The following is a 26,750-nucleotide window of genomic DNA, read 5'->3' as shown; positions in this document are numbered from 1 at the left end:
ACAATTTTATAAAACAAAACCAAAAGTTTTAAATGTCTCTTTAAGCGTGAGGAATTATTTATTTTTATTCCTTACACAATCACGGGGCGCTGAAAAGCACATGGTCCAGAAGGAACACATCTAAATTCTTAAAAGGAACCCTCTATTAGGCAAACCAAATAACTTATCAGGGTACCTAAATCTGGATCAACGGTGCAAAAAATGAGGTTAACTAAGGATTTAAGAATTATCATCACCAGTTATTTGTAGAGCGCCAACAGATTCCGCAGCGCTAATTATGGGTCTTGTTTCTGTTATTTAAATGTAGTATATGCCTTTAGAACAAGGATAGACATATATATATAAAAAAAAATGTAGGTGCTATCCAGAATGGGGAGGAACCAGACACATTTTAAAGGAGCAATGGTAGTATTTTATGTATACAGACATGTATAATATTCTTTCATCTTTGCAGACATAAGCAACATTTTAAGATAAGTGGTAAATTCACACATTACATCAGAACAGCATCAGGATACAAAAGTTAAGGACTTTTTGGAAACATTATTGAGCATTTCAGATGCCACTTTTATATGAAACATTGCAATAAAAAAGGGAATGCTAAAGGAAGTAAAAAAAAACTGCAGTATTTAAAAATAATATGTTTATGAAAGCCTGACAATTACAACTGTAGAAGCTAAATATTTTTGTGGCGTACATATGATATATTTAAGAAATAAACATGCATAAATGCCAGAGACACAAAGTGAATCAAGGGGTTAAATCACTGCACTATGTGTCATATGCAGCAGTAATTTAAATTGCTTTAGTGCTTGCAAAAACACACACCAATAATGTAACCAATTCCTGCTCCTTCAAATTGACATAGTGCAAAAATGACAAGCAAACTTGCTCATCTGCAAGTACAACTCAGAAGCCACAAAGAATGCTGCTGCTGCCTGGCTCACAGGCAAATCTCTGTGGCTCCGAGCTAGTCAGTAGTGCTTGAATTAAGTGCTATAGCAAATTATGTAAGTCCTTTTTGCAGTATTATAGCTGTTTAAATATGCATTTCTTAGACCAAGGTCACCAATGTGTGATAAACAGCTTAAGTCAGAGCGGCGTAAATTGGGAGTTAAAGGGACATGAAACCCATTTTTTTTCTTTCATGATTTAGAAAGAGCATGCAATTTTAAACAACTTTCTAATTTGCTTCTATTATCTAATTTGCTTTAATCTCTTGATATACTTTGGTGAAAAGCATATCTAGATAGGCTAAGTAACTGCTGATTGGTTGCTGCACATAGATGCCTCGCGTGATTGGCTCACCCATGTGCATTGCTATTTCTTCAACAAAGGATATCTAAAGAATGAAGCAAATTAGATAATAGAAGTAAATTGAAATGTTGTTTAACAGTGTGTTCTCTACTTGAATCATGAAAGTTTAATGTCCCTTTAAAGGCAGTACTAGGAGTGCACTTACAGAAAGTAACACACAGCTGTGCTAGTGCATATAGCAAAGAAGAAAGGAGAAGGTGTGAGCACTGTGTCCCTCTGCAGCCAAAATACCAAGCCCTAGTAATATTTACCCAGGTGTCAGGATCCATTTTTTGGCATTCTGACACCTGTTTGTTGAGCCTTTAACAACCCAATATAAAAGGTATTTAGAGTCCATGGAGGGTAGGGCTGCCAGAAGTCCAATAAAACCAGGCAGTCAAGGATTTCATCTACCTGTCCAGTAAAATAAATGCAAAGAAAGCTTTTAGGTCTGAACTGAAGCCTGTTGTCAGCATATAGCTCTGAGGGGGTATAAGGACTGATCTAAGGGCTCATGTAGGCATATAACAGTCAGGGGCAGGTATGGGACTGAGCTAAAAATCTGATGGCAAAAACTAACAATTTATCTGAATCATTCAATGGTCATCTAGTATTTTCGTGAAGGCCAGCTAATAAAGGGAGATGTCACCAGTAGACAGACTAGTACTTCTTATTATGAACTTATTCTGAGTTAAAGAGATACTAAACCAAACAAATTTATTTCACGATTCAGATGGAGCATGCAATTTTAAGCAACTTTTTAAATTTACTCCTATTATCAATGCTTTTTTTGAAAAAGCAGGAATCTAAGCTAAGCAGCCAGCCCATTTTTGGTTCAAAATCCTGGATAGCTCTTGCTATAAATGACATTTATTAGAAACAGGGGTACCAAAAACTGGAGGAAGAAATCAGTTGCAAAGACGGCAGACTGAAAACATAAAATAAAGAAATGCTACTTTTTAGAGAACTGTTCATAATTTGAAAATGTCTAAAAACATTTCAAAGTTATTCGCATGTAAACAACGTTTTTGAAATTGGAAAAATAAAACTGCATCTGAAGGAACAAAATGCAGATCACCAGCAGATTTAAAGAACCATTGTAGTCGAAAAAATGACAACATGCTCAAATTTGTTAGCACTGCAGGTCCAGAGTGGAAACTGATGCTGATCCAATCAGCAGAGCTAGTTACAAAGCTGGGTCGTGCAATTAGCGCTGCTGATTGGATCAGTGCCAGTTTCCGCTCGAGTGCTCTGAGGGTCCCAAGAGGCATTTCTACATAAGAGTCGCTAGTCTTAAAACAAATAAAAGCATGTAATACGAGCATGGCCCTTTTATAGAGAGAAAAAAATCCAATAACAATAAGAAAATAATCAAGCATAACAAATAGTTTGGGAAGCTGGAAATAACTGAACGCATATGATGTCCATCAACTTAACACTTCTTTAAAAGGCTTTAAATGTCTTTAAAACAAAGAGAATTCCTTAGAAACCAACACTTCAACCACCAATTATGTGACTTATTTACCTCTATATTACAACAAAATAAAACAAAAATAAAAATATTTACCCTGGGAAGTTGAACAAAACCTAATATTTCCTAACATCACAATATTACTTGGGTGGGCAGGGGAACCGACCCGTTCCATTTAGCTTAAATAAATGCACAGCAAATGATGCAGTTTTTGTCTGAATGCAGCACACAGCTGGGAGGGCTTGCGCTGTGGAGAGACAGTGCGGTTCTCATAAAACACAAGCTCCTGTGCAGGCATGCCTGGGCACAAACCGTTATACTGCTAACATAAACATAGGAGAGAAGGCCACACTGACTTATTCTTTATAAAAATAGATACATAAACATGCTCTTGACGGTTTTCAAAGAGGAAGTTAGTTTTAGAAATTAAAAAAAAATTGTAGTACCTGGGAACATAAAACTATAAATCAAAATAGGAGGTAATTAAAAGGAACTTCTAATGCAAACTATGCAGGGACTCTATACATATAGAATAGTTAAAAAAACAAAACAAAAAAAAACTATATATTAGGGGTGTTGTAATGCAAAATGTATACACTGGAAGTAAATGTTTTAACCTCCGCACATAATTAAAGTACTGCTTGGGAGCCACAAGCAGCTACTGGTCCCAAGCAGGCACTGGCGGCGATTGGCAGGGTTGTGAGATAGAGGTTGCCGATTGGCTATCAGGTGAATGTTTAAAGGGACATAATACTCATATGCTAAATCACTTGAAACTGATGCAGTATAACTGTAAAAAGCCGACAGGAAAATATCATCTGAGCATCTCTATGTAAGAAAGAAAGATATTTTACCTCACAATTTCCTCAGCTCAGCAGGGTAAGTTCTGTGTAAAAAGTTATACTCAGCTGTTGCCCAGCTGCAGGTAAAAAAATAAAAAGAAATGAAGAAATGAACAGCAGCCAATCAGCATCAACAGTGCTGAGGTCATGAACTCTTTTACTGTGGTCTCATGAGATTTCATTGTAAACTTCCTTACACTGAATATGGAAATAGATGAGTGTGCACTAAGCTCAATCCTTCGGCTGTCCCGGGACAGACATACTGATTTGTTGCTTAGAAGTCCTTTACAATGGGATGTGGCTACTGAGGAACTTTTGAGGTAAAATATCTTTCTTTTTTACATAGAGATGTTCAGGTGATATTTTCTAGTCAGCTTTTTACAGCTATACTGCATCACTTTCAAGTGTTTAAACATTTTGGTATTATGGCCCTTTAACTTTGCAGGGATTAAAAACAGACACCCAGAGAAAGTAGTTCTAAAATGACAGGCTCTGAATTTTGCACTACAATGAACTTTTTTTAAATGCCGCTTAGATGTTTATTTACATGCCTAGATCAGAAACATGGGGATGCATGAGATGCCAATCTTTGAAGCTTGACAGCTTCTGGGGCGCGATCCGATATAGATCGCAGTTTGCGGCGCAAGCGAGGGAACCGGCGTCGCCCGCAGTTTCAGCTCGCAACTCGAGCTATCCCATATAGGTCGCCGTCAGATGCTAACGTGCCGTAAGTCTGACAAACCAGCGATGTCCAGAAATCTGTGTAAGTACAAATTTCTGGCGTCGCCAGTGACTTGCGCCACGTTAGAAACTGCCGGCGCCTATAAAACCTGACTAAAGTCTAAAACACCCGCACTGTCCAACACGCCTCCCTAACATAGCCCGCACTGTCTAACACGCCTCCCTAACATATCCCGCACTGTCTAACCCTCCTCACTAGCCTAACAATAAAAAAAGCTATTAACCCCTAAACCGCCGCTCCCGTACCCCGCCGCAACCTAATAAAGTTATTAACCCCTAAACCGCCGCTCCCGTACCCCGCCGCCAGCTATATTATATCTATAACCCCCTAAAGTGAGCCCCTAACACCGCCGCCATCTATATTAAAATGATTAACCCCTAATTTAATCTACCTACCCCGCCGCCAGCTATATTATCTATATTAACCCTAAGTATATTATAGTTAATATAGGTATTACATTATATATATTAACTATATTAACCCTAATTATATTAGGGTTAATATAGTTAATATAGTTACTATAGTATTTATATTAACTATATTAACTCTATCTAACCCTAACACCCCTAACTAAATTTATATTAAATTAATCTAATTCATTTATAAACTAATATATTCCTATTTAAATCTAAATACTTACCTATAAAACAAACCCTAAGATAGCTACAATATAATTAATAATTACATTGTAGCTATGTTAGGGTTAATATTTATTTTACAGGTAAATTGTTAATTATTTTAACTAGGTATAATAGATATTAAATAGTTATTAACTATTTAATATCTACCTAGTTAAAATAATTACCCAATTACCTGTAAAATAAATCCTAACCTAAGTTACAAATACACCTACACTATCAATAAATTTAATAAACTACAAACATCTATCTAAAAATACAATTAAATTAACTAAACTAAATTACAAAAAAAAACAAACACTAAATTACAAAAAATAAAAAAAAGATTACAAGATATTTAAGCTAATTACACCTATTCTAAGCCCCCTAATAAAATAATAAACCCCCAAAATAAAAAAAATTCCCTGCCCTATTCTAAATTCAACAAATTTCAAAGCTCTTTACCTTACCAGCCCTTAAAAGGGCCTTTTGTGGGGCATGCCCCAAAGAATTCAGCTCTTTTGCATACAACAAATACAACCCCCCCCCCCATTACAACCCACCACCAACATACCCCTATTCTAAAACCACCCAAACCCCCCTTAAAAAAGCCTAACACTACCCCCCTGAAGATCTCCCTACCTTGTCTTCACCACACCGGGCCGAACTCCTGAGCCGATCCGGGCGATGTCTTCCTCCAAGCGGCAAAGAAGAATTCTTCCTCCGGCGACGTCTTCCTCCAAGCGGCAGCAAAGTCTTCATTCTTCCGGCGGCATCTTCAATCTTCTTTCTTCGCTCCGCCGCCGCGGAGCATCCATCCTGGCCGACTGCTGTACTTGGAATGAGGTACCTTTAAATGACGTCATCCAAGATGGCGTCCGCCGAATTCCGATTGGCTGATAGGATTCTATCAGCCAATCGGAATTAAGTTAGAAAAATCTGATTGGCTGATTGAATCAGCCAATCAGATTCAAGTTCAATCCGATTGGCTGATCCAATCAGCCAGATTGAGCTCGCATTCTATTGGCTGATCGGAACAGCCAATAGAATGCGAGCTCAATCTGATTGGCTGATTGGATCAGCCAATCGGATTGAACTTGAATCTGATTGGCTGATTCAATCAGCCAATCAGATTTTTCTAACTTAATTCCGATTGGCTGATAGAATCCTATCAGCCAATCGGAATTCGGCGGACGCCATCTTGGATGACGTCATTTAAAGGTACCTCATTCCAAGTACAGCAGTCGGCCAGGATGGATGCTCCGCGGCGGCGGAGCGAAGAAAGAAGATTGAAGATGCCGCCGGAAGAATGAAGACTTTGCTGCCGCTTGGAGGAAGACGTCGCCGGAGGAAGAATTCTTCTTTGCCGCTTGGAGGAAGACATCGCCGGAGGAAGAATTCTTCTTTGCCGCTTGGAGGAAGACATCGCCCGGATCGGATCAGGAGTTCGGCCCGGTGTGGTGAAGACAAGGTAGGGAGATCTTCAGGGGGGTAGTGTTAGGCTTTTTTAAGGGGGGTTTGGGTGGTTTTAGAATAGGGGTATGTGGGTGGTGGGTTGTAATGGGGGGGGGGGTTGTATTTGTTGTATGCAAAAGAGCTGAATTCTTTGGGGCATGCCCCACAAAAGGCCCTTTTAAGGGCTGGTAAGGTAAAGAGCTTTGAAATTTGTTGAATTTAGAATAGGGCAGGGAATTTTTTTTATTTTGGGGGTTTATTATTTTATTAGGGGGCTTAGAATAGGTGTAATTAGCTTAAATATCTTGTAATCTTTTTTTTATTTTTTGTAATTTAGTTTAGTTAATTTAATTGTATTTTTAGATAGATGTTTGTAGTTTATTAAATTTATTGATAGTGTAGGTGTATTTGTAACTTAGGTTAGGATTTATTTTACAGGTAATTGGGTAATTATTTTAACTAGGTAGATATTAAATAGTTAATAACTATTTAATATCTATTATACCTAGTTAAAATAATTAACATTGCGCATGCGTTAGGTTTATTTTAGCAGATCGCGGTTGACAGGGAGATAGACATTGCGCATGCGTTAGGTGTTAGGTTTATTTTAGCAGATCGCGGTTGACAGGGAGATAGACATTGCGCATGCGTTAGGTGTTAGGTTTATTTTCTAGTTAGTTTAGGGAGTTACGGGGCTCCAATAGTCAGCGTAAGGCTTCTTACGGCTGCTTTTTGTGGCGAGGTGAAAATGGAGTAAGTTTTCTCCATTTTCGCCACGTAAGTCCTTACGCTGCATATTGGATACCAAACTGCGCGGGTTTGGTATACCTGCCTATGGCCCAAAAAACTGCGGGCGACGGCAGAAATATACGGGCGTAACTTCTAGGTTACGCCGTATATGTGATACCAAACCCGCGCAAATATTGGCGTCGCCGGCTTTTGCGGGCGACGATTTATATCGGATCGACCCCCTGATTGGCGCATTTGAACTGTGTACCTTCCTCTCTGTCAATCAGAATCTACCTAAGATCCCGAGTATTGCGCTGTGAAAATGAACAAAGCTCATTTCAGAGTTAAAGCTATACGAAACCCAATTTTTCTTTCATGATTCAGGGCATGCAATTTTAAACAACTTTCTAATTTACTCCTATTATCAATTTTTCTTTGTTCTCTTGGTATCTTTATTTGAACAGAAGGAATGCAAGCTTAGAAGCCGGCCCATTTTTTGTTCAAAACCTGGGTAGCGCTTGCTGATTGGTGGCCAAATGTAGCCACCAATCAGTAAGCGGTACCCAGGGTTCTGAACCAAAAATGGGCCGGCTCCTTACTTAAATTCCTACTTTTTCAAATAAAGATACCAAGAGTAATTAGCTTAAGAATGTTTCTTTAATATATTTAATGCTTTAATTTGTGATGCATTGTTTGGCGGGTGCTTTGTCAAGAATTATATTTTCTTTATTCCAACTAAAAGGGGTATTTTAACTAAAGATTTTTAATTCACACTCTTGTACTGAAAAACCTTGTCAGATATCAGGAGCTTGCTAGTCCACTGGGTTTTCAAACCGGTTCTCAGGCCTCCCCAACAGGTCATATTTTCAGGATTACTTTGGATGAGAGCAGGTAAAATAACCATGTTTACTAACAAGCTGAGGGAGGCATGAGGGTAGGTATGAAAACCAGTGCACAAGTGCAATTATAGGACCTGTGCATATTAGCTAGCAAGCATCAGATACCTACATATCAGCTGTGCATTTCCCTCAGGTTCAAGCTTTAAAAACATTTAAATTTTTTTTAAAATGAAGCAATATTTCACATATTTTTGATGTGATATAAAAACTAGAAGGCTCATCGACCCTCCAACTCTTGTTCTGGTATTGCACTTTCGTGAAAATGCTTTCATCCTCTATTAATGAATAGATGCTCTTTCATGTGCATGTTTTTTGTTTTAATGTCCCTTTAAACAGACATAAAACTAAAGCACCACAATAATTAACCGACACACAAGGGCGCCCATAGCACCTTTAAAACTGGGCCTGGTGAATGGATGTTCAAAAACTGAAGCTACCACACCCTTCTGCCTAATTTTCATTAGCAGCAAATGCATCGGGCACCCCAGCATACCTCTTGTATGCCACACCTGGGGACTACAATACCCAGAATGCTGCATGGTAGGGCTGCATGATTAATCGCGGATGCAATTTTAAACCGCGATTAATCGCCGCGGTTTTAAAACCGTGAGAGTATGTGATTTTTAGCCCCTCCCCATTTGATGTCACCTATGACGTACAGGAGGGCCGCTGACTTGCCGTGCCCGCCTTGCGACATTGAGCCGACGTACTGGGGAGCGATGCAGGGTTACAGGGAGGGGTGCGCTGTGGCTGATGCGGGTTACAGGGAGATTGGGCCGACTTACCGGGGTGAGCTGTGGCTGATGCGAGTTACAAGGAGGGGGGCCGACTTACCTGGGTGAGCTGTGGCTGATGCAAGTTACAGGGTGGGGGGCCGACTTACCGGGGAGCGCTGTGGCTGATGCGGGTTACAGGGAGGGGGGCCGACTTACCAGGAAGCGCTGTGGCTGATGCAGGTTACAGGGCGGGGGGTGCGCTGAGACTTATGTGGGTTGGGGGCTGATGGTGGTTACAGGCGGTGTGGGGTCACAGTGGGAGCCGATGGGGGTTATGTAGGTTACAGAGGGGGGCTTGCGTGAAAAATCGCAATAAAATCTCAATCGTGGTTTATTTTTTAAAATCGAGATTTCCCTCCCCCCCCATATTGCCCAGCCCTAATGCATGGCCAGATAAGAATATTCTGCTTAGTTGACCCCGCCATACTATAAGTATTTGAAGTGCAGTGAGGAGAATATGAGGTTATCCTGAACAGGACAGACATCTTAATTGATCAGTCCATTAAGGGAGCCACAAGAGTATCTTCACTCCCCTTTGGAATTGCTGCTCTTGGTGTTTTTGTGGATGCAGTTGATGGGTGTTAAGGAGGTAACAAGAAAGTTAATCTAAACATGGTACTGACATCTTGGAGGGGGAATCAAATGTAGGCCATTGCACCTGTGCTTTAACCCCTGCAGAGCATGACTGAATTTGAAAGCTAATGTTTTAAAACCCTGCCTTTCATTGTCCTGTTTTTCACATGTTTAAATAATAGATTGTATGTGTTAGTATGTGCAGATGAGTGACAAACAAGGCCTGCAAGAATAGTTTTATATAAAAAAAACATATGGTATATGTAGCAACTATAACAAATACACATACTGCGTGGAACATTATTTAAATGACGGCAGATACGAACCATAGGCCCAACAAGTCCGCCTAATGTTTCCTAAAAGTATAAACTTATCTAGTTCATTGGATAGCCTTATGCTTATCCCAGGTATTCTTGAAGACCCCTACAGTGTTTGTAATTAGCACCTCTTGTGGATGAATCAATCAGTGCTTCTGCAAATTACTCCTGAATCTAGTACCCGTTCGTTAAATGAAAAATATGTGCATTGTCAGCTTTACTAAGCCCCTTAAAAGAGATGGTAAAGCCCAGCATTTCAAAAACGCTAGGATTTACAATCGCTATAAAAAAGGCTACCTTCATTCACGAGTTGTTGTTTTTTTTGGGTTTTTTTAAAAGTGTGTAAAAACAAAACAAACAAACAAAAAATAACCACCTCTCTTCTGTTGCAGCTTTACTGCTAAACTAAGCGCCTCTGCCCACAGCAAAGTTGTTTTTTTTTCAATGAGGTGACATTTCTACCTACTAGCCAATAGCCGTGCTCGCTGTATGGCACTGTGCCGTAGGCCAGGATGGATATTGGCTAGGAGGTGAAAATATCACCTTATTAAAAAATAATGAACATTGGCATAGGTGGCCGGAGGCGCTTAGTTTAGCAGTAAAGCCACGGCAGAAGGTACTTTTTACAAACTTTTTTTTTTTTTTTTAAGTCATGAATGAATTCAGACTTTATTTATAGCGATGTTAAATCATAGTGTTTTTGGAATGCTAGAATTTACCATCACTTTTTTTTTTAGTTTTTGTCATATCACCTCTCCTGGTAAGTTTTATTTTTTAGACCGTGTCCCAATTTTAGTAGCCCGCCTTTGCTCACAGATTCCAGTTTGTTTATATCCTTCTGGAGATTATACCCTCCAGAACTGCACACAATTCTCAAGTGATTAGTTTAACAGGCTTATTATTTCTGGAAGTTAAAGAGTGGAGTTGAATAAAATAATTAAAAGGGACATTAAACAGTAAAATGCTAGATAGAATTATGCATTGAAAGAAACGTTTAGTCTGAGAATATCATGTAGACATTTTTTTTAAAGATTCGTTAGTTGTTTAAATAGGGAGAAAATAAGTGTAAAGCTTTAAAGGGCCATTATACACTCATTTTTTCTTTGCATAAATGTTTTGTAGTTGATCTATTTATAAAGCCCATAAAGTTTGTTTTTTAAAAAATGTATAATTTTGCTTATTTTTAAATAACATTGCTCTGATTTTCAGACTCCTAACCAAGCCCCAAAGTTTTATTTGAATACCGTCAGCTACCTTCTCCAGTTTGCTCCTGTTTGTGTAAAGGGTCTTTTCATATGCAAAAGAAGGGGGAGTGTCTTATTTTCCACTTGCAGTGGGCTTTCCGACTGCCTTTTCAACAGAGCCAAACTGACAGCTTCTAAGTACGTTTTTAAACCATTTTATACTGGATTTTTATATCAGTATCTGTGCATCTTATTCTTTATAGTAGTGTCTATTACATGCAGTTATATGAAAATGAGTGTATACTGTCCCTTTAAGGTCTATAAAATAATGGAAGCTGCCATTTTGTAATTTAGGTCACTTTATCTGCCATGGCCAATTAGGGACAGTTATAAATAGGTCACTAGAGTGAAAAGCCAATCACTGTGGGGAATAATAGAACAGTGTTCTGCACTTCCATATCTAACAGGAATTGATAAATATCTAACAGGAATTGATAAATATTGGGGTGTGTGTGTATATATATATATATATATATATATATATATATATATATATATATATATATATATATATATATATATATATATATTTTATAAGATGACAAGCTTTCGGAAGAGTTCCTTCCTTTATCAAGTCTTAAGCAATACTACAGTATTGCTTCAGACTTGATAAAGGAAGGAACTCTTCCGAAAGCTTGTCATCTTATAAATGTATAGTTAATCCAATAAAAAAAGTATTATTGCTCAATGCAATACGCTTGTTATTTTGATATCTGAATCTCTGGACTAACATGGCTACTACTGATATATATATATATATATATATATATATATATATATATATATATATATATATATATATATATATATATATATATATATATATATATATATATCAAAAAAAATTTTTACATACACTAAAGGATATGCATTCTCATCACTTTAGTAATAGTACAGCAGCCAGGGTTTAGGATCTAATATTAGTTTATAGTATACCATACCAAAGGCCTGTGGTGCACACACACACAAATGCATAGCCTGCATTGACACTACAAAGTGAAAGTGAAGCTCATATTGTATGACAAGTCTGTTACATTGCACTGCTGCTGTGAATCTTTGCTGTCGTGTGCTGACATGAAGAATTTGAAAGAAATGAGAGTGCTTAGTCCTCGATGATGCGATACCTAGCAGCAGTTTTATTGTCAATTTTACATGATAAAATATAAAGAAAATAAGTCTCTGATTTTATTGTAGGGATTACGGATAGGATGTTGATGCTAACTCTTTCACTACACTACAGAAAAACAAAATTTTATCAGTTCTAGATTATCATCCAACCTTTGTTTTTTTCTTGCTAAAAACATCCATTACAACATATCACGCTGCCTATAGAGAGAGACACATTATTCTATATTACTGGTTTTCAAACCTGTTCTCAGGCCTCCCTAACAGGCCACATTTTGAGGATATCTGAACTGGAACACAGGTGACATAATCAGCTGATTAATAAACATGGTTATTTTACCTGCGCCCAAGGTAATCCTGAAAACCTGGACTGTTAGGGAGGCTTGAGGACAGGTTTGAAAACCAGGGTTCTATTTGTATCCAAATAAATGTTATCATTTAACAATTATCAATACACTAGCAATAAAAAGTTACAACTACATTAAAGGGACAGTCTACAGAATTTTTATCGTTTAAAAATAAAGATAATCCCTTTATTACCCAGTTCCTAGTTTTGCATAACCAACAGTTATATAAATACACTTTTTACCTCTGATAACCCTGTATCTAAGCCTCTGCAAACTGTCCCCTTATTTCAGTTATTTTGACAGACATCCATTTTAGCCAATCAGAGCTAGCTCACTGGAACTCTGCATGCATGAGCACAGTGTTATCTATATGACACACATGAACTAACACCCTCTAGTGGTGAAAAACTGTCAAAATGCCCTGAGAGAAGAGGCAGCATTCAATGGCTTAGAAATTAGCATATGAACTTCCTAGGTTTAGCTTTCAACTAAGAATACCAAGAGAACAAAGCAAAATTGGTGATAAAAGTAAATTCTTTAAAATGACATGCCCTATCTGAATCAAGAACGCTTATTTTGGACTAGACTGTCCCTTTAAGTGCTATGTGAACAAAACTAAAACATATATTGTTGCAAATGGCTATAGTGACTTTAACATTTTTGGTCACAAATAAATATAAAAAAGATATATGAGCAACCACATAACAATAAAGAAATAAATGACCCAAACAATATATTAATGGCAACATGAGTTGCTGCTTGTTATATACATTTCAAAAAAAAAAAAGTCTCATCTAAAAAGCTGATGCTTGCACATAGATATAAAAATCAAAACTCTCCCTCTTGTAACCCCCTCCTTCAGGACACTCATGTCCCTGAATGTTCATAAATACACTAATCACTCTTGCCCAGAAGGCTTACAATCTATACAGATATCACATTGTAAACAACTAACTTGAGTAGGAAGCACATTTGCTAACCACAGTGAATTCATTACCCATATTTTAGCTATTTAACCCATTGTATTCAGAAATTGTTAACAACACACAGTAGCAGCACTTTAAACATATTAAAAGTCATTAAAAAAGGCTTACAACAAAAGGTTACAAAAGGCTCCTATTCAACCAGTCACCATTTTCATAAAGACAATATCAATGAATGCTACATTGATGGGGTGATCCCAGAACTTGAAATTCTATCGGAGTAAAAACAGAAGACATTTATGGTTTGGTTATGGAGAGGTGTGCTGCTAGTGCAAATGGGAAATCTGAGAGCAACATGGGAGTCAAGTAAGGGACATTTAAACACTCACTGCATAGCAGCAATAGGAAATGAAAAGGATGAATGAAACTGAAGACCTAGAATGCAGTAATTAACTGGTATGCATTTAGTTTAACAAAAGGCTTTGAATGAGATTGCATTGAGGAAAAAGATTCCTTTGAAAAAGCAAGCTATGACGTAAGCTATAGCATTTTCCATTAATGTAATTTCTGAACGAGAGCTCTACAGTCAAACTGCAACTTGACTGATAAGGATAAACTCTGTGTGGTCACAAAAATGTATGGGAGCTTAGCCCCTGTGAGGTTATGGTTTCATATTACAATGGGTGCAGTAAGGCAGAAAACATGGCGTGTAAGCTTTTGGTTGTCTAGATTACAAAATTCAGTTGTTGAGTTTAAAATGGTTTATGTTGGGACATTGTGAACAGATTATACTTCATATTGTACTGGGTCCGGTATACTGAATGACAGCAGTTGTTTTTGTATGTTGCACAGTACAGATGGATTTGGGCATGACGTAATGTTATGGTCTATGTTAAGTTATGCTACCTTGCCACAATGGGATCAACAATGTGTATTTAACCATTATACAATAAGAACATGTTCAAAGTGTAATCTTATATTTTTCAGGTTTTAAAGCTGTTTAAAGGATCAGGGTGCTCCTTGAAATCACATCACAGTATGATGCTTCTCTGTGATAATTTAATTAGATCTTCAAGACAAGATTATGAGTGTGTGTGTATATATATATATATATATATATATATATATATATATATATATATTATTTTTTATTTGTTGTACGACAGTGCAGTATTCAGGTTTATGACTCTGGGTATCATAATGCAGTCTGTTATCTTGGTGTTCTGTAAGCTATAATGCAATGTGTGACATTTGCCTATATTCTACAGTAACATTTCTCAACTCAGGATGCTGTATTACTGTGCAGTTAGTGTAAATAAAGTTCTACTACTGTGTGCTTTACTTCATTATATATTATGATTCACTATTGTAAGCTCACCTTACACACAAAGGCTTTTTTGTTTCAGAAAAAGATGTTGTCCTTCACAGTATCTGTTATGGTTATGAAGTATGTCTGTTTCTTTTAGTGATCCAGGGGTAGGAAATGGTGCTACAGGTCCCAATGCAATTTGTGAGATCATGATTCTGCAAGTCAAAATATAGTTTGCAGAGATCTTTGGGAAGGGTAAAAAAATAACAATATATGGGGTCATAACTTTATATGCCCAGTAGTGCCATTATACCCCAGTGCTGGAAGCAAAGCGTATGTGGAGGAAAAAAGGAAACAGCCTACGGGGCTCTAGCTCCTTATATAACGGTGGAGTCATTGAGCTCGGGGATATGGTTCTATATATTACAGAGCAATCAGTAGGTGATCACAAAGTAAATACTATTTCGGTTCTATATGTGAATGTGGAGTCATTTAGCTTGGAGCGCTGTATAAAACGGACTATAACGTGTGTTATTTTAATATGTATGGCGGTGAATTTAGTAAATACAAAGAATTTAATCGTAGGTTGAATTTAGTGACACTGACCCATGGAAGCTATATAAGGAGTTACAGCTAACTTAGCATCATTTAATCTGCTGTCGTTTAACAAGATGCTGCATGTAACAGTGCTGAATACCATTGAACAGTCATTGCGGCGAACATTGCATAGGAATGCAGCCTTCCCCCCTACCACAGCACACGGCTACCCATGCAATACATTCTCAGGTCTCTGTACCTTGTGTCTGTCAATGGCTCCTCCTGCAGGCACCGCACAGAGACCCTCTGTCCGCACTAAATGACTGCACGGGCTTTGCACGAAGACTCAAATACAAAAGCCACCGATAATAATCCAGCGCCTTCCTTTACTCCTACGAGCGCTCCCATATCAACCGCAGCCTTTTCAGATCCTCTCTCCAAGCTTCCATAAGTTAAGAACAAAGTTATCCTCCGCCTGCTCTCGCAGAGCTGCACTAGCAACTCTCGCGAGACCCCTGACTGTGCAAGATGGCGAGCAGCGGGAGGAGGGTAGTGTGTTGTTACCATGGCGACAGCTTAGGTACTGTCTGTTCTAAAAAGTTGTCTAAAACGATAGTATGAATGACAGTGCTTCATTAGAGCCATAGCTTGGTTTGGTGCGGGTATGTGGCGAACTAAGCGACTGCATGGGTATTGTTGTGACCTGAGTGGATGATCGCTGCAGGAATGTTGGTGATAAAGGGTCGACAGCGGTCAGAACCAGAGATCCCATCTAAAATCTGTTGTTGGCATGTGGCTTACAGATAAACTAAAGTAGAAGGAGAGCAGATGTTTGTGGCTTAAAGGGGCTTGCATGGCCACTGGTGGGTAAAATCTTAGTTTAGCGTTCTAAATTATTTTCTCAGCCATATCTCATTATTTTCCTACAAAACTTGGTATGGGGGTTCAGATGAGGGCTACCAACAATACTGTAGTGTTTGTGTCTCCAGGAACAAAAAGGGGAGCCCTATTTTGGGGTGTAAAGTCCCTGTTTTCCCCATAGACTTTCCACAGCCAGCCAGCTCTGCTCACCTACATGGATACATTGTATCAAACCCTCAGCCTACAGCTTTTTATACATTTGTAACTGTTTACTGTACACAGACACTTAAAGCAGCCCTCTCAGTAACAACTGTACAAACTGCTGAGGAAATAATGTTCACACAGCCTTAAAGGGCAGGATAGCACCTGGTCACACAGTCTTAAAGGGACAGACAAAAAAAAACACACAGCCTTGAAAGGGTCAACTAGCACCACACGCACACAGTCTTAAAGGGACAGATCGCAGTAATGTTCATGTAGCGCAACCTTAAAGGGCAGCTCGACACCTGCGCACACAGCCTTAAAGGGACAGATCACTGTAATGTGCACGCAGTGCAACCTTAAAGGGCAGCTCAACACCTGCGCACACAGCCTTAAAGGGACAAATCACTGTATTGTGCATGCAGCGCAACCTTAAAGGGCACCTCTACACCTGCGCACAAAGCCTTAAAGGAACAGATCACCGTAATGTGCATGCAGCGCAACCTTAAAGGGCAGCTCGACACCTGCGCACAAACCCTTAAAGGAACAGATCACCGTAATGTACACGCAGCGCAACCTTAAAGGGCAGCTCGACACCTGCGCACAAAGCCTTAAAGGGACAGATCACTGTAATGTGCATGCAACGCAACCTTAAAGGGCAGCTCGACACCTGCGCACACAGCCTTAAAGGGACAGATCACCGTAATGTGGACGCAGTGCAACCTTAAAGGGCAGCTCGACACCTGCGCACAAAGCCTTAAAGGGACAGATCACCGTAATGTGGACACAGCGCAACCTTAAAGGGCAGCTCGACACCTGCGCACAAAGCCTTAAAGGGACAGATCACTGTAATGTGCACACAGCGCAACCTTAAAGGTCAGCTCGACACCTGCGCACAGAGCCTTAAAGGGACAGATCACCATAATGTGCACGCAGGGCAACCTTAAAGGGCAGCTCAACACCTGCGCACAGAGCCTTAAAGGGAAAGATCACTGCAATGTGCATGCAGCGCAACCTTAAAGGGCAGCTTGGCACTTGCTCACAGTCTTAAAGGGGCAGGCACACACAACCTTTTAGTGAGTTTACACGCACAGTTTTAAAGGGAGGGATAGTATGCATCCCCATGTGATGCACGCAGCCTTAAAGGGACGCTCTGTGTTAACAAGACAGTGGCACGTGCACAGCTTTTAAAAGGACAACTTGCACCATAACCTCACAGTGTTAACGGAACAGCTCACACCATGCACACCTAGCGCAGCCTTAAAGGGCAGCTCACCGCCTGCTCACACAGTCTTAAAGGGGCAGGCACACACATCCTTTAGTGGATAAAGTCACACCACACGCACACAGTCTTAAAGGGAGCGATAACAGTATACATCCACACGCAACGCACACAGCCTTAAAGGGGCACCCAGTATTAAAGTGACAGACACAAACGCAGACTTTAAAGGGGGAGCTCACACCACACACACATAGTTTTAACGGTACAGGTGCCACAATGTTCACACACACAGCTTTAAAAGGACAGCTCATGGCATTCACGCACAGCCTTAAATGCTTTAAATGAATGGTTTATGGTACACACAGACTTTGGGGCCAAATTCTCAAGTTCCGAATGGAGCTTGATGCCCTCTGTTTCCGTGCAAGCCTTCAGGCTCACCAGAACTGGCAGTTATGAAGCAGCGGTCTAAAGACCGCTGGTCCATAACTGATCTGCTGCCTCTGAGGCTGCGGTCTTCAATACGCCCGATCCTATACGATTAGGCTGATTGACACCCCCTGCTAGTGGCCGATTGGCCGTGAATCTGCAGGGGGTGCTATTGCACAAGCAGTTATCAAAAACTGCTTTTGCAATGATAAATGCCGACAGCGTATGCTGTCAGCATTTATCGATGTGCGGCGGACATAATACGCTACATTGTATCATGTCTGTCCGCACTTTAGTAAATTGGCCCCTTAGAGATGGCTCAAGGCAATCATAAAAAGAGTTATAGAGATTTTATGGCATCCACACAAAGCCATGAGCTGTGCATTTAGTCTGTGAGTGTGTTTGTTGTTTTGTTGTTGAGCTAACAGATTGAACGGTTCCCTAATCAGCCCTCTAGTTATACAGCACCTTTGTTTTAGAGAGATGATTGGAAAATAATTCAAACTGTTAGTTCAATAAAAATATTACTTTTCAAGTTTGTGGCCAGGGCAGGGTATTTGAATTTCAGCGCTACATTAAAAAGTAAGTTATAGCGCATCTTCATAACAACTGAAGAGTTAAACTCCTTCTAAAATATCTATAACATTCCAGATTTGTTTAGACAAAGGGGAAAAGTTTACTATCACTTTAAGGACTGTGTGCATTGTGTGAGGGTGCCTGTGCCTTTAAGACTGTGCAAGCGTAATGTGATTTGTGCTGTTAAGGCTGTGTGTGCTGTGTATGTGCACCTGTACCATTAAAACTGTGTGTGTGTGGTGTGTGCTCCCCATTTAAAGTCTGCGTTTGTGTCTGTCACTTTAATACTGGGTGCCCATTTAAGGCTGTGTGCATTTGGGTGTGCTTAAAAGCCTGTGTGCCTGCCCCTTAATGACTGAGCATTGTGTGAGATGTTCCTTTAAGGCTGTGTGCGTTGCGTGTGGATGTATACTGTTATCGCTCCCTTTAAGACTGTGTGCGTGTGGTGTGACTTTACCCACTAAAGGTTGTGTGTGCCTGCCTCTTTAAGACTGTGTGAGCAGGCGGTGAGCTGCCCTTTAAGGCTGCACTAGGTGTGCATGGTGTGAGCTGTTCCGTTAACACTGTGGTTATGGTGCAAGTTGTCCTTTTAAAGGCTGTGCACATGCCCCTGTCCCTTTAAGACAGAGTGTCCCTTTAAGGCGCTGTGCTTTGCGTGTGGATGCATACTATTGCTCTCTTTAAAACTGTCTGGGTTTAACCACTAAAGGTTGTGTGTGCCTGTACCTTAAAGACTGTGTGCGCAGGTGCCGAGCTGCCCTTTATGGTTGCGCTGCGTGAATATTATGGTGATCTGTCCCTTTTAGGCTATATGCGTGTGGTACAAGTTGTCCTTTTAAAGGCTGAGAGTGCTCTGTGTGTTTGTGTGCGTGCACGTGCCACTGTTCCGTTAAGACAGAGCGTCTCTTTAAGGCTGCGTGCATCACATGGGGATGCATACTATCGCTCCCTTTAAAACTGTGCGTGTAAACTCACTAAAAGGTTGTGCGTGCCTGCCCCTTTAAGACTGTGAGCAGGTGCCGAGGTACCCTTTAAGGTTACGTTACATGCACATTGTGGTGATCTGTCCCTTTAAGGCTCTGTGCGCAGGTGTCGAGCTGCCCTTTAAGGTTGCGCTGCGTGCACATTACGGTAATATATCCCTTTAAGGCTCTGTGCGCAGGTGTCGAGCTGCCCTTTAAGGTTGTGCTGCGTCCACATTACGGTGATCTGTCCCTCTAAGGCTCTGTGCGCAGGTGTCGAGCTGCCCTTTAAGGTTGCGCTGCGTGCACATTACAGTGATCTGTCCCTTTAAGGCTGTGTGCGCAGGTGTCGAGCTGCCCTTTAAGGTTGCGCTGTGTGCACATTACAGTGATCTGTCCCTTTAAGGCTCTGTGCGCAGGTGTCGAGCTGCCCTTTAAGGTTGCGCTGTGTGCACATTACAGTGATCTGTCCCTTTAAGGCTCTGTGCGCAGGTGTCGAGCTGCCCTTTAAGGTTGCGCTGCGCCCACATTACGGTGATCTGTCCCTTTAAGGCTCTGTGCGCAGGTGTTGAGCTGCCCTTTAAGATTGCGCTGCGTGCACATTATGGTGATCTGTCCCTTTAAGGCTGTGTGCGCAGGTGTCGAGCTGCTCTTTAAGGTTGCGCTGCATGTACATTACGGTGATCTGTCCCTTTAAGGCTCTGTGCGCAGGTGTCAAGCTGCCCTTTAAGGATGCGCTGCGTGTACATTATGGTAATCTGTTCCTTTAAGGCTTTGTGCGCAGGTGTCGAGCTGCCCTTTAAAGTGAATGTAAACTCACGGTCACCTCTCATCCTCATGTTGTGAATCTTCAAAAATAAACGTTAGTTTAAGTCATGATTTTTTTTTTAATTGAATAAGAAATGCGAATATAAACGTTTTTATCGCTATATTTCTTACTTTATTCCTCCGCCCGCCATCTTGTCCCTCAGTTCCAAGTTGATAGACAGTTCCTTTAACGAATAATCAATTACACCCCGTGGCGTCCAGCCCCTTTTTTTGTCGTCATGCGATATAACTGCGCATGCGTTCCCTTCCTATTCGTGATTGACAAGCAATGCTCGTCCACGTCTAGCGCATGCGCTAAGCATTTACTACGATTCGCAATGGATCAGGGCACGCATGCGCATATTAGCCACAGTTTTAAAACGCATGGGCTAATTGATTTCTCTTCGTGAGCGTGCTTCAGGACTACGTAATAGAGCAGGCGGGACTGCTCTATACGCAATGTAGTCAGAATACAGGAAGTCCAGGATGGGAGGTGTTATCCATCAGAACGGAGATAAGTTATAATATAAATTATAATAGGATAACATGAATTTTGAAGAAAAAAAACATTGCGGTTTCAATTATAGGTTTATTGAGAATTGTTAGTGTACATTAACAACCGTATAATTTACATTCACTTTAAGGTTGCGCTGCATGAACATTACTGCGATCTGTCCCTTTAAGACTGTGTGCGTGTGGTGTGACTTTACCCACTAAAGGTTGTGTGTGCCTGCCTCTTTAAGACTGTGTGAGCAGGCGGTGAGCTGCCCTTTAAGGCTGCACTAGGTGTGCATGGTGTGAGCTGTTCCGTTAACACTGTGGTTATGGTGCAAGTTGTCCTTTTAAAGGCTGTGCACATGCCCCTGTCCCTTTAAGACAGAGTGTCCCTTTAAGGCGCTGTGCTTTGCGTGTGGATGCATACTATTGCTCTCTTTAAAACTGTCTGGGTTTAACCACTAAAGGTTGTGTGTGCCTGTACCTTAAAGACTGTGTGCGCAGGTGCCGAGCTGCCCTTTATGGTTGCGCTGCGTGAATATTATGGTGATCTGTCCCTTTTAGGCTATATGCGTGTGGTACAAGTTGTCCTTTTAAAGGCTGAGAGTGCTCTGTGTGTTTGTGTGCGTGCACGTGCCACTGTTCCGTTAAGACAGAGCGTCTCTTTAAGGCTGCGTGCATCACATGGGGATGCATACTATCGCTCCCTTTAAAACTGTGCGTGTAAACTCACTAAAAGGTTGTGCGTGCCTGCCCCTTTAAGACTGTGAGCAGGTGCCGAGGTACCCTTTAAGGTTACGTTACGTGCACATTGTGGTGATCTGTCCCTTTAAGGCTCTGTGCGCAGGTGTCGAGCTGCCCTTTAAGGTTGCGCTGCGTGCACATTACGGTAATATATCCCTTTAAGGCTCTGTGCGCAGGTGTCGAGCTGCCCTTTAAGGTTGTGCTGCGTCCACATTACGGTGATCTGTCCCTCTAAGGCTCTGTGCGCAGGTGTCGAGCTGCCCTTTAAGGTTGCGCTGCGTGCACATTACAGTGATCTGTCCCTTTAAGGCTGTGTGCGCAGGTGTCGAGCTGCCCTTTAAGGTTGCGCTGCGTGCACATTACAGTGATCTGTCCCTTTAAGGCTCTGTGCGCAGGTGTCGAGCTGCCCTTTAAGGTTGCGCTGTGTGCACATTACAGTGATCTGTCACTTTAAGGCTCTGTGCGCAGGTGTCGAGCTGCCCTTTAAGGTTGCGCTGCGCCCACATTACGGTGATCTGTCCCTTTAAGGCTCTGTGCGCAGGTGTTGAGCTGCCCTTTAAGATTGCGCTGCGTGCACATTATGGTGATCTGTCCCTTTAAGGCTGTGTGCGCAGGTGTCGAGCTGCTCTTTAAGGTTGCGCTGCATGTACATTACGGTGATCTGTCCCTTTAAGGCTCTGTGCGCAGGTGTCTAGCTGCCCTTTAAGGATGCGCTGCGTGTACATTATGGTAATCTGTTCCTTTAAGGCTTTGTGCGCAGGTGTCGAGCTGCCCTTTAAAGTGAATGTAAACTCACGGTCACCTCTCATCCTCATGTTGTGAATCTTCAAAAATAAACGTTAGTTTAAGTCATGATTTTTTTTTTAATTGAATAAGAAATGCGAATATAAACGTTTTTATCGCTATATTTCTTACTTTATTCCTCCGCCCGCCATCTTGTCCCTCAGTTCCAAGTTGATAGACAGTTCCTTTAACGAATAATCAATTACACCCCGTGGCGTCCAGCCCCTTTTTTTGTCGTCATGCGATATAACTGCGCATGCGTTCCCTTCCTATTCGTGATTGACAAGCAATGCTCGTCCACGTCTAGCGCATGCGCTAAGCATTTACTACGATTCGCAATGGATCAGGGCACGCATGCGCATATTAGCCACAGTTTTAAAACGCATGGGCTAATTGATTTCTCTTCGTGAGCGTGCTTCAGGACTACGTAATAGAGCAGGCGGGACTGCTCTATACGCAATGTAGTCAGAATACAGGAAGTCCAGGATGGGAGGTGTTATCCATCAGAACGGAGATAAGTTATAATATAAATTATAATAGGATAACATGAATTTTGAAGAAAAAAAACATTGCGGTTTCAATTATAGGTTTATTGAGAATTGTTAGTGTACATTAACAACCGTATAATTTACATTCACTTTAAGGTTGCGCTGCATGAACATTACTGCGATCTGTCCCTTTAAGACTGTGTGCGTGTGGTGTGACTTTACCCACTAAAGGTTGTGTGTGCCTGCCTCTTTAAGACTGTGTGAGCAGGCGGTGAGCTGCCCTTTAAGGCTGCACTAGGTGTGCATGGTGTGAGCTGTTCCGTTAACACTGTGGTTATGGTGCAAGTTGTCCTTTTAAAGGCTGTGCACATGCCCCTGTCCCTTTAAGACAGAGTGTCCCTTTAAGGCGCTGTGCTTTGCGTGTGGATGCATACTATTGCTCTCTTTAAAACTGTCTGGGTTTAACCACTAAAGGTTGTGTGTGCCTGTACCTTAAAGACTGTGTGCGCAGGTGCCGAGCTGCCCTTTATGGTTGCGCTGCGTGAATATTATGGTGATCTGTCCCTTTTAGGCTATATGCGTGTGGTACAAGTTGTCCTTTTAAAGGCTGAGAGTGCTCTGTGTGTTTGTGTGCGTGCACGTGCCACTGTTCCGTTAAGACAGAGCGTCTCTTTAAGGCTGCGTGCATCACATGGGGATGCATACTATCGCTCCCTTTAAAACTGTGCGTGTAAACTCACTAAAAGGTTGTGCGTGCCTGCCCCTTTAAGACTGTGAGCAGGTGCCGAGGTACCCTTTAAGGTTACGTTACGTGCACATTGTGGTGATCTGTCCCTTTAAGGCTCTGTGCGCAGGTGTCGAGCTGCCCTTTAAGGTTGCGCTGCGTGCACATTACGGTAATATATCCCTTTAAGGCTCTGTGCGCAGGTGTCGAGCTGCCCTTTAAGGTTGTGCTGCGTCCACATTACGGTGATCTGTCCCTCTAAGGCTCTGTGCGCAGGTGTCGAGCTGCCCTTTAAGGTTGCGCTGCGTGCACATTACAGTGATCTGTCCCTTTAAGGCTGTGTGCGCAGGTGTCGAGCTGCCCTTTAAGGTTGCGCTGTGTGCACATTACAGTGATCTGTCCCTTTAAGGCTCTGTGCGCAGGTGTCGAGCTGCCCTTTAAGGTTGCGCTGTGTGCACATTACAGTGATCTGTCCCTTTAAGGCTCTGTGCGCAGGTGTCGAGCTGCCCTTTAAGGTTGCGCTGCGCCCACATTACGGTGATCTGTCCCTTTAAGGCTCTGTGCGCAGGTGTTGAGCTGCCCTTTAAGATTGCGCTGCGTGCACATTATGGTGATCTGTCCCTTTAAGGCTGTGTGCGCAGGTGTCGAGCTGCTCTTTAAGGTTGCGCTGCATGTACATTACGGTGATCTGTCCCTTTAAGGCTCTGTGCGCAGGTGTCAAGCTGCCCTTTAAGGATGCGCTGCGTGTACATTATGGTAATCTGTTCCTTTAAGGCTTTGTGCGCAGGTGTCGAGCTGCCCTTTAAAGTGAATGTAAACTCACGGTCACCTCTCATCCTCATGTTGTGAATCTTCAAAAATAAACGTTAGTTTAAGTCATGATTTTTTTTTTAATTGAATAAGAAATGCGAATATAAACGTTTTTATCGCTATATTTCTTACTTTATTCCTCCGCCCGCCATCTTGTCCCTCAGTTCCAAGTTGATAGACAGTTCCTTTAACGAATAATCAATTACACCCCGTGGCGTCCAGCCCCTTTTTTTGTCGTCATGCGATATAACTGCGCATGCGTTCCCTTCCTATTCGTGATTGACAAGCAATGCTCGTCCACGTCTAGCGCATGCGCTAAGCATTTACTACGATTCGCAATGGATCAGGGCACGCATGCGCATATTAGCCACAGTTTTAAAACGCATGGGCTAATTGATTTCTCTTCGTGAGCGTGCTTCAGGACTACGTAATAGAGCAGGCGGGACTGCTCTATACGCAATGTAGTCAGAATACAGGAAGTCCAGGATGGGAGGTGTTATCCATCAGAACGGAGATAAGTTATAATATAAATTATAATAGGATAACATGAATTTTGAAGAAAAAAAACATTGCGGTTTCAATTATAGGTTTATTGAGAATTGTTAGTGTACATTAACAACCGTATAATTTACATTCACTTTAAGGTTGCGCTGCATGAACATTACTGCGATCTGTCCCTTTAAGACTGTGTGCGTGTGGTGCTAGTTGACCCTTTCAAGGCTGTGTGTTTTTTTTTGTCTGTCCCTTTAAGACTGTGTGACCAGGTGCTATCCTGCCCTTTAAGGCTGTGTGAACATTATTTCCTCAGCAGTTTGTACAGTTGTTACTGAGAGGGCTGCTTTAAGTGTCTGTGTACAGTAAACAGTTACAAATGTATAAAAAGCTGTAGGCTGAGGGTTTGATACAATGTATCCATGTAGGTGAGCAGAGCTGGCTGGCTGTGGAAAGTCTATGGGGAAAACAGGGACTTTACACCCCAAAATATGGCTCCCCTTTTTGTTCCTGGAGACACAAACACTACAGTATTGTTGGTAGCCCTCATCTGAACCCCCACGCCAAGTTTTGTAGGAAAATAATGAGATAAGGCTGAGAAAATAATTTAGAACGCTAGACTAAGATTTTACCGTAGTGAATAATGGAAAAGTTCTGGGTTCATACCCGTAAGCAGCTTTAAAGGGGGATGTCTTGAGAGAATCGTTTACTTGGGAATTATGTGCCAATTTAGCAAGAGGCAACAATTGAGACCAATTTGATTGTTGAAGGTTGACATAGTTTCGTAGATAAGTTTTGAGACACTGATTTACTCAGTCAGTTTGTCCGTTAGACTGTGGATGGTGAGAAGTGGACAATGAGATTTTAGTTTGGAGCTGTTTATACAGGGACCTCCAAAATTGGGAAACAAACTGTACTCTATCAGTCATAATATCTTGTGGAAAACCATGTATCTGTACAATGTGAAGTATAAATAAACCAGATAGCTTCCAAGCTGTAGGTAAGCCTGACAAAGGAATAAATTAAGCAGATTTTGTAAATCTATCCGCCACTACCCAGATAGTGTTATTTCCAAGAGAAAGTTGTAAATCAGTGATAAAATCTATGGGTAAATGGGCCAGGTAGGTAGAGGTTGGAGAAGTCCCAAAGGGAAATGATGAAATTATTATTATTCTTTTTTTATAAAGTGCCAACAGATTCAGCAGTGCTGTCCATGGGTACAAATATAAAAGTACAACAGTAATACAATACAATATAAGACACCGGACAAAATTTAACAAACAAATACAGGGGCAATTGAAGGCCCTATTCCCGTGGGAACTTACAATCCAGATGGGTAGGAGGGTGAAAAACAGGAGGTGGGGGACTGCAAAGGTAAGAATGATGTTAGTGCAGAGTTAGATGAGGGCAAATATTAGGCAAGCGGAATTCATTTGTTAATGATTTGGCGATAGGCTTCCCTGAACTTTAGGGAGCGTTTAAAGGAGGAGAGGTTAGGGGAACGTCTGACGGCTCGAGGAAATGTGTTCAAGAGAAGTTCAAGAGAAGTCCTGCAGTCTAGCAGGGGCGGAGTTGATAGTAGAAGATGCAAGGAGCAGGTCATTGTTGGATCTTAGGGGCAGGCTGGAGTATATTTGTTGATAAGTTAGGACAGGTGGGGGGTTGTGTTGGTAAGGGCTTTGTAGGTCAGGGTGAAAATTTAAATTTTTTGCTGTGAATGGGAAGCCAGTGAAGGAACTCACCGAGAGGTGCAGCTGATACAGAGCGTCGGAAGAGGTGAATTAGCCTAAGCAGAGGCATTTAGGAGGGATTGAAGGGGGAGAGGCAGGAGAGAGGAAGGCCAGTAAGTAGGTTATTAAAGTAGTAAAGTCTGGAAATAACCAGGAAGTGGATTAGCTGTTTAGTATTTTCAGCACTCAGAAACAGATGTTTTTTGGAGATATTGCGTAGGTGGTTG

General features: G+C 41.3%; 1 protein-coding gene across 1 annotated transcript in view; it reads right to left on the bottom strand.

Annotated features, from left to right (window-relative positions):
* SIPA1L1 (signal induced proliferation associated 1 like 1) overlaps positions 1-15,686 on the bottom strand; it is an 831,778-nt gene extending 816,092 nt beyond the window's left edge. Inside the window, exon 1 of the mRNA XM_053697769.1 lies at positions 15,462-15,686. The gene's annotated coding sequence lies outside the window, so the exon portion shown is untranslated. The remainder of the gene's footprint in view (positions 1-15,461) is intronic.
* Positions 15,687-26,750: the final 11,064 nt, after the last annotated feature.

This window comes from Bombina bombina, chromosome 1, assembly GCF_027579735.1.
Source record: "Bombina bombina isolate aBomBom1 chromosome 1, aBomBom1.pri, whole genome shotgun sequence".
Taxonomy (NCBI): Eukaryota; Metazoa; Chordata; class Amphibia; order Anura; family Bombinatoridae; genus Bombina; species Bombina bombina.
Note: the sequence above shows the minus strand (reverse complement) of the source record. Positions and strands in the feature narration are given on the sequence as shown.